General features: G+C 37.2%; 1 protein-coding gene across 10 annotated transcripts in view; it reads right to left on the bottom strand.

Moving 5' to 3' along the window:
* Positions 1-7,854, bottom strand: part of mef2aa (myocyte enhancer factor 2aa) — a 225,020-nt gene extending 217,166 nt beyond the window's left edge. For 8 of the 10 annotated variants that reach the window (XM_072564941.1, XM_072564943.1, XM_072564934.1 and 5 more), the window contains exon 1: positions 7,711-7,854. The gene's annotated coding sequence lies outside the window, so the exon portion shown is untranslated. Of the gene's footprint in view, positions 1-7,117; positions 7,345-7,368; positions 7,668-7,710 lie in introns of those variants that run through there. The other 2 variants (XM_072564938.1, XM_072564936.1) reach the window with 2 other exon arrangements.
* Positions 7,855-8,224: the final 370 nt, after the last annotated feature.

An 8,224-nucleotide genomic window follows, 5' to 3' on the forward strand; every position in this document is an offset into this window, starting at 1 on the left:
ATGGTCTGTCAGCCAGATCTTCAAAATCTTGCTTTCCTTCTTAAAAGGATTTCTCCCCACCCCCACAATGATGGAAACCCATGTGGTAAAATTTAATAGACACAATGGCAGCAGTAACAGGAAGAACTAGCTGTGGACTGAAGTTTGAAATTCAGCACTGAAATACAACATATCAAAAAATTAAAGACAGACTTTTCGGGATTAGTGATTAAAAGATATTCTGAAGGTTCAACAAAAATTTTAACTAAATTTCAAAAACAATGTAAATGAATTGAAACTCAATAGAATTTGTGCCTTATAACTCTGAAACCCATTCTCAACTACCTGTTATCCTCAATGCAAACGCAAGACAATTTCTGTAATTAAAGATGCAGCCACAATATTTCCTCAACAATCCCAGTGTTATCCATTGAAATTGACAAAGCTTAAGAAAAACTCTTCACCACACTAGCAGCTTAAATAAAAGTCTATCCCAGGTTAGTCTCATACTTTGCTTTGAATGGAGGACGATTGTCAAAGATTAAGAATTTGCATTTACACAGGTAGAAAATCACAAAGCATTCTACAATCAACGAATTATACAGTCAACATGGTCAGCCAATTTTAAAGAATAAGATTCCATAAACAGAAACTTAAATAATACATGCTTTGGTCAGGTTAGCAGAGGAGAAATATTGGTCAACACACCCAGAAAAGCCTCTCCTCTTCAAGCAGATTGATTGAACAGGCAGGTAGGGCTTGAACCAATTTCTAACCCAATAGACACACTGCACTAACATGTCAATTTGTGTTGTTTCCTTAAGTCTTGGAATAAGGCTCAAGTCCACAATATTCAAAACAGTACAGGAAGAAAGGCAGGGATCTAAGTTTGTGCATCAAAATAATCCAATAAACATACAAATTTAGGTTGGAGTATAGAGATAAGGAAATGTCACATGCTCCATTTTAAAAAAACGGAAGCATCAGAACTTATTGGATGAAAAAGAGGTTAATGGAAATCACATTGTTGTGCTTAATTCATTATATCTCATGTTCAGGCAGCGAATTAGCAATTGTTATCTTAAGTAGCAAGTGTGTCAAGTTAATTAATGCTGCATCACTGTCTCAACCAATGGTGGTCAGCCAAAGTAACTGCTTTGAGCCACTAAACAAATTAAAATCAACACTCACTGCTGAGAAAGCATTCCTTGCAATGGTTCAATTTTCGTAAGATTGCTTCATTGGCCAGTTGCTCTATCAATTAGCAGCAGTCTCATCACAGAATCAGAAAATTGTGGTCTCAAGTCAGTCATTCAGCATGGAAACAGACCCTTCAGTCCAACTCAACTATGTTAACCAGACATCCCAATCTGTTCTAGTCCCATTTGACAGCATTCAGATCATACCCCTCCAAACCCTTCCTATTCATGCTTTTTAAATGCTGTAATTTTTCTGCCTTTCTCTGGCAGCTCATTCTATACATCCACCATCCTCTGTGCCTGAGGAGTAACTTTTTCACAATGTCAAAAGCCAAAAAGATCTGTACTATGATGTCCTATTCAGCCTCTCCCTATAACTCAAACCCTCCAGTCCTGAAAACGTTCTTGTAAATCTTTGCTGCAGCCTCTAATGTTTATTGACATCTTTCCTGTAGAAGAACAACCAGAATTGTACATAGTATTCACCAATGTCCAACTGCAACATGGCATACGCAATGTTATGACTGAGAAAGGAAAACATGCTAAATGTCTTTTTCACCACCCTGTATACCTGTGACTCCAATTTCAAGGAACATGTGCCTGCACCCCTCAGTTCCTTTGTTCAACACCATTCCCCAAGGGCCTACCATTAATTGCTCAAGTCCTGCCCTGGTTTTCCTTTCCAAAATGCAACATTCCACATTTATCTAAACTCCATCTGCCACTCCTTGGCCCAATTAATCAAAATTCCATTGTACTTGAAAATAATCTTCTTTACTGTCCACTACACCACCTATTCTGGTGCGTACTGCAGAGACATGAGCATGTAATTTAGGTTGCCACTACAACATAGTTCGAAGAGCTGCTGCACTTTGGATGTGCCAGAATTCAAATGAGAGGTTAAATCATGGCCATGTCCAATGTTGGTGCAACAGGTGTCATAATATTATTTTAAAGATAAACAGGGAGTTATAGAAGTATCCTGGCCAAAATGTATCCATCAATCGACATTAAAACAGGTTATCTATTCATTGTGCTCTACACAAAAGGAACACTGCATGTCCAACATTATAACAGTGATTACATTTTGAGAGTACTTCATTTACTTGCATTGCCTGTAGACACTTTGGATGTATCAAGGTGACGAGAGGGACTATAGATGTTTCTTCTTTCTAACTAGACTGATTCTTTATCATAGAATTATTCAAGTGCAGAAGGAGGCCATTCAGCTCATCATGCCTGCACCAGCTCTTCAAACATGCACAATTTTTATACCTCAATAGCTAGTCAATCTTCTATTCAGGGGCCAAACATTCTTTTTCTGTTCTTATTTCACATAATCATCTTCAAACCACACTTCATATAGGGTGGATTAGGAAGCTTTTCACTTCTGCTCTCATGAGTAATCATGTGGTATAAATACACAAATGGAAAACCATTACACCTTCACCCAAAATCTAAACTTGCACACGTTTTAAACAGCTATCCGAGTATAATCGGAAATGGGAAACCTAAACAAAGTGTTAGGGCCAATTGTAACACCTCACTGCACCCAGGCTGTGATTAAATAAAAAGTGAAGACTGGTGATCCACTCTGAAAATATCTTGACTACACTACTCACTTCCACATTATTTAATTTTCTAACACTGTGCATCAGGATAGTTTAAAAAAAGTACATGTTATTCTGAAGTAACTGTCCATCTGAAGAGCAGCAAATTAAAATAAATTGACACAGCACGCATGGGAAGACAAATGCAGAAGATGAGCATGTCCATCAATAAAAGAGAGAGCACGCACGCGCGAGATTGAGAAGAACAACAATTGGAGGTTTAGTGCCTTGTACTCTTGATGACTTTGCATTAAAACAGCCACTGTGGTACAAGCCCTCAAAAGTTCTAATCGGTATCCCACATTTAAAAACATTAATTAAAAGGTTTTTCTTTTTCTGTTTAATGGTGTTTGTAGAGAAGGGCAGCTCTTGCATATTCTTTACTGTTCAACCAGAAGATAATTCATAGTGCAAAGATTATTTCAGACCTAGCAGACTAGACCTTACTAGTTCCAATTTCCAAATCATAGATTACTAATCAATTTAACTTGGCTGGTTAAATATGCTGCAGAGACATCATCTTGTCCCTCAGGAATATAAATGCAAGTTTTCCATTGTGTACCAACAAAGTGTTGCAGCAGTTCTTTAGAATCCTGTTGCTAGTTTGCAATACGCATGACAGTAATCATGCAAGAGGTGTTGTATTGGGTCCACACAAGCAGATTTCTTTTTTTAAAAAGGCACCTAAAGCACAAGAAACATTATTTATTCTTTCACTTTTGGGTTCTGTTTTTGGAGGGCATCTTAAATTATAATTAACACTAGTTGATTGCAGACTGTGACTAGTAACTGACTAACTGAGTGATTATGAATTTACAAATGTTACACAGGAATTAAATGCTGTTTTGGTGAAATATTGGAGCATATTGGATTGAATTGTAATTTCTAAACTATCTAAATATTGCTATGGGTAAAGGAAATGAGCTCAGCTATAATCCCATATTGCTCAATAATTTTTTTCATCTGTATTATTCGAGTGTTGTACAGACAATTAGAACACATTTGTTCTGAAAGTCAGTACTGCAAAGAAACAGGCTATTGTTATCACACATTTTCTTAACATTATTGATGGAAAAATGAACTCTTATTCCTTAGAATGATATTGCAATTTATATGCATTTAAAACTAAGACAAGAAAAACAGGAAAATCCTAATTTCACTGCCTGCAGTAACCTCTATCTTTGGGTTAATATTTGGTAGCTGGTCCTTAATGCTGCTTCCCTTTTCTATTTCCTCCATTCCATTTCAGCTGCAGTTTAGGATTTAAAAAAAATAAAAGCATTGCTTTGTGTCTTTGCTCCTCCATTTTCATCTTAATCCTTGACCTTACTGTCCACTTGTCTCAACAATATCTTGTCACAATAACAGGTATATTATGAAGTGTGCCTTGCCAGACAAGTGTGCACTCAGATGCAAAGGCTTTCTTACTGAAGCTTATTGCTTTAGCGTCTCATAAAATATCAGAAATCTCAAAAGATCTAATCTACCAGCCTTGCAGTTCGATAAACCCACTGAACATGCTAGCTGCAAGCTTCAGACTACGTATATATGGAACCCCAAATGACACGAACATATTGCTTAAGATATAATACAAAGTAGGAGAGTAGGAGTACAAAATAGCTACTTCAATTGGTTAACAAAAGAGCTATCACTGATTGCTAGCTGCCACCTGTGCACAAAAATTAAGACCATCAAAACAAAAAAAGCTCCCATTTAAAGTACAACATACAAAAATCTTCATATTCAGTGCTTAAACACATGAAAATCCTATGAACAACAGAGCGTGTTCCTAAACTGAGCACAAAGTTTTCCAGCTGCACTTATTCTACAAGAATTACCATTACTGCAGATGAGAAAACATAGACCAAAGTAGTATTTACAAAGCACAGCTAAAAGTCAGTATCATTCAGCTGTAGATAAGAACCTTGAATTGTGACAGGAATTAACAACTACAAACTTCACCACAATGTATGATTCAAACACACCAGATGCAGGTGCAAAAAGTTAAATCCACAGCCAAGCTGTACAGTAAAAAAACCATATGCCCTGTTACAAACATATGAACTTGCAAGCCAACACTGGTTGCATTATTATATTGTATTTCCAGTGTGTACATTACATGAGGATCTGCATATCAGTGGTTTGCAAAGGATAAATGCTGATTTACAGTGTGTTACACATCCTTTACATTGATTCTATGCTACCAGAGTATGGTTACTCTACTTAAAATAATTGAATCTTACAGATGGTCCAAGCATCACATCAATAAAATTGTGCAACCTTCCAACAGTAGAGTTAATTATATTTATAACACAACTTAATTTCTTAAGCACTTTTAATTAGCAGAAAGCATTTTGCAATTGTCTTCCCACCACCAACCCCATCCCCGCTGCATACGTGTCAAACATTCACAACTGACTACAGTTTGGAGTAAATAACTATTTGCATTTGTATAGCAACTGTCACATCCCGATAGAGCTCACAAGGCAAACACCATACAAAAAAAAATCAGGAATGTCAGGTAAATGTTTATACAGAATTATACATATACATTTTTTTTTATAACTTTTGCTTTTGTGTGCAAGACTCGTCCATAAATGAAAATATTACCCAGTCGGTTCCTTCATATATTATTCAAACAAAATTATTTGCTTTGCTGCAATAGTTCCCAGTTCTGACACTAAAGTTGCATGAAATCTAGATAATATTCAGTCATGACCGATAGGCTCTATTCTACAATTAGCTTTCAGTGAATGGTAAATTTTCTGCAACTGTTTCCAAAAAAAATTTCTTGGACATTTAATCCCTCAATTTAACCAGCTACTTTTAAATCAAGGGACGCTCGTATTTAGGATTCATGGTGAGGGAGCTGTTAGATTGTAATTATGTGTTGAAGGACAAGGTACACATGTATATTATTGTAGCAAGGTAGTATTGATCAAACACTTAACTTTACACAATCCTTCCATTGATCTACACAAGGTTCGAACTCACTATTTGCTTCTTGCATCCGAATATAACATTCTGCTTCATAATAAATTGAACAGAGAAATTAATCTGATTGTAGCTAATACCATGTAAGCCATTATTTCTCATGTTTTCAGGAATACTTAATGAACTCAAAAGAAATTTATCTGCATTTTGCAATCTGAAGTGTATCACAGGAATTGCAGTTTTGTTTGCTGCACCTTCATACAGCTTAGTACAAAATAATGAGTACAATTGTACAAAAATATTGTGTTTGACCCTTTTACATAATGCAATTTATTATGGGTCAGAATTTGTACATTAAAAACTGACAAGAGTAGCATCTAGCCAAATAAACATGAGAATATTATAGAAAGGCAGCTACAACCTATTTCATTGCAAAACTTTTGCAGCATCATACCACATTTATCCAATCTCATAAAACAAACCACAAATAAAATAAAAGTTGAAAATCATTGACTGTTAAAAGGCCATCATACTAACTTTTGATCACTAAGTTCACAATATTGCGTTACACAACAGACAATGAAATAAACAGGCAATGTATCAAATAACACATTTGGACAAGTAATGCCATGACACCATCCATCAAGAATCGAAAACACAGTCTTTTAGCTGCCCATTTTTTCAAACAGCAGTTAAAAAGTTACTTTCGAATCAGGAAACCCACTTATTTCAACAACAATGAAGTCCACGCAATGAATATTTTTGAAATATTGTTTACATCTAATCTTATGCAAAATAAATGCTACTTGGAATTTATAATGTATTCTATATTTCAAATATACCGAAAGGAATTAAACTGTGCTGAATATACCAGCGGAAACATGCTTGACAAAACAAACGAAATGTCTTCACATTCAGAACTGCTTATAAGCAGTTTGAAATTAACTACCCTACTCACTGATGACTAAGCTGAGCTGTCAAACAATTAGGTTAATCTAGGACTTCCATCCTACTGTCAATCGCACGCTAAACAATATATTTCTGCATTTTCAATGTTAACACTATTAATACATTCAGCTAGACCCCTCGACCCCGCGCACGCAGCTGAATGTTTTGGAAACTAGATGAATACTTCCAAACAGGGCATTTTTCATGGCTCCGTTCAGTGTACATATGACAGCCATTAATCGACTCAGGACGAAGTTATTCTGCTAATTCACTGATCCATCCGTAGACTAAGGATGTGAAAGAACATTTTCTGGGTCCAAAATTACACAACACTTGAAACAGTTCACAAAATAAAACAAACATGCAAGTTTTTAAAAAAAAAACACAGACATCATTCTCAAAATAAACATGTTTAGCCAGTCAATAAAAAAAGTTGACTGAACTTACCACAGAAAAAAGAAACTCACTAAATCCTGTCTCTGTGACTGTGGGCCTAACAATCCAGCTTCAAACTTTTCTTAAAAATAACAAAAATCGTGTACGTTCGCCGCACACTTCCAACTATTCGCTTTCTCCTGCCCTTAATCAGAAAAATCCTTCAAGAAGGGATGAAGGTTGGGGAGGAGGAGTGGGGGGGTAGAATAAGAACAAACATGCCAGAATATTTCCGGGTTAATTTAAGCGAACAAGGCACTCACCCCCACTGTAACATCCCCTCAAGAAATAAAAGCCAAGATGAAGAGGTTTGGGGAGGGGACGGGAAACAGCCACGACTCAAATATAGTTTTTTTTTAAACCCCCCTTATTTAAAAAAAACAAACATATAAAATAAAAGTGAAGTGAAAGGTTGTAAAGGATTATTCACGCTGCTATTATATCCAGTCTGCCCCCTGAAAGCTCTGGTGCTGCTGCTGCTGTTTCTGTCATTTGCTGTGAGGCTGGAAAAGCGAATAATCCACTTCAAACAAACTCAGATTTCCCTGCCAAGCAGATACATTCGGGTGGCTAAGGGAAGCAGAAATGTTGCTATTTTTACTCACCACTCAGAGGATACTGTATCAGCCGCGAAATGAATAATTGTATCAAAAAGACACAATGTTGCTATTTTTAGTCTCCCACAGACAGACCTGCCCCTTCGCTCACAGCAGCAATCCTTCTTTATCCTTCCGCCCACCCAGGACATGGGGGGGGGGGGAAGGAGAGTGAATCAAACACACACATTCCTCCCCCCCACCCCCCACAAAATACAAGACCCACCCCCTCCAGCCATCCGCATTACCAACCCCCCCCCCCCAGGTTGTTGACAGCTGAACCCCACTACATTCACGCCGCCCCCCCACCCACTCTAATAACAACAACACCACCAAAAGTAGGGCCTACTTTTCTGCCAGAGCCGCAGCACTGAGCGGAGTAGCACACAGCAGGCTAATGGTCTGACGTCAAACGCCCCCCTCCTTAAGGAGATTTCACATCCGCCACCTCCTTTAAAGGAGGGTATTACTCCCTCAAATCCGCACTTTTATGTTGACTACGCTTCTGTTGTATTGAAGCAAT

Source organism: Chiloscyllium punctatum, chromosome 48 (genome assembly GCF_047496795.1).
Source record: "Chiloscyllium punctatum isolate Juve2018m chromosome 48, sChiPun1.3, whole genome shotgun sequence".
Classification (NCBI taxonomy): Eukaryota; Metazoa; Chordata; class Chondrichthyes; order Orectolobiformes; family Hemiscylliidae; genus Chiloscyllium; species Chiloscyllium punctatum.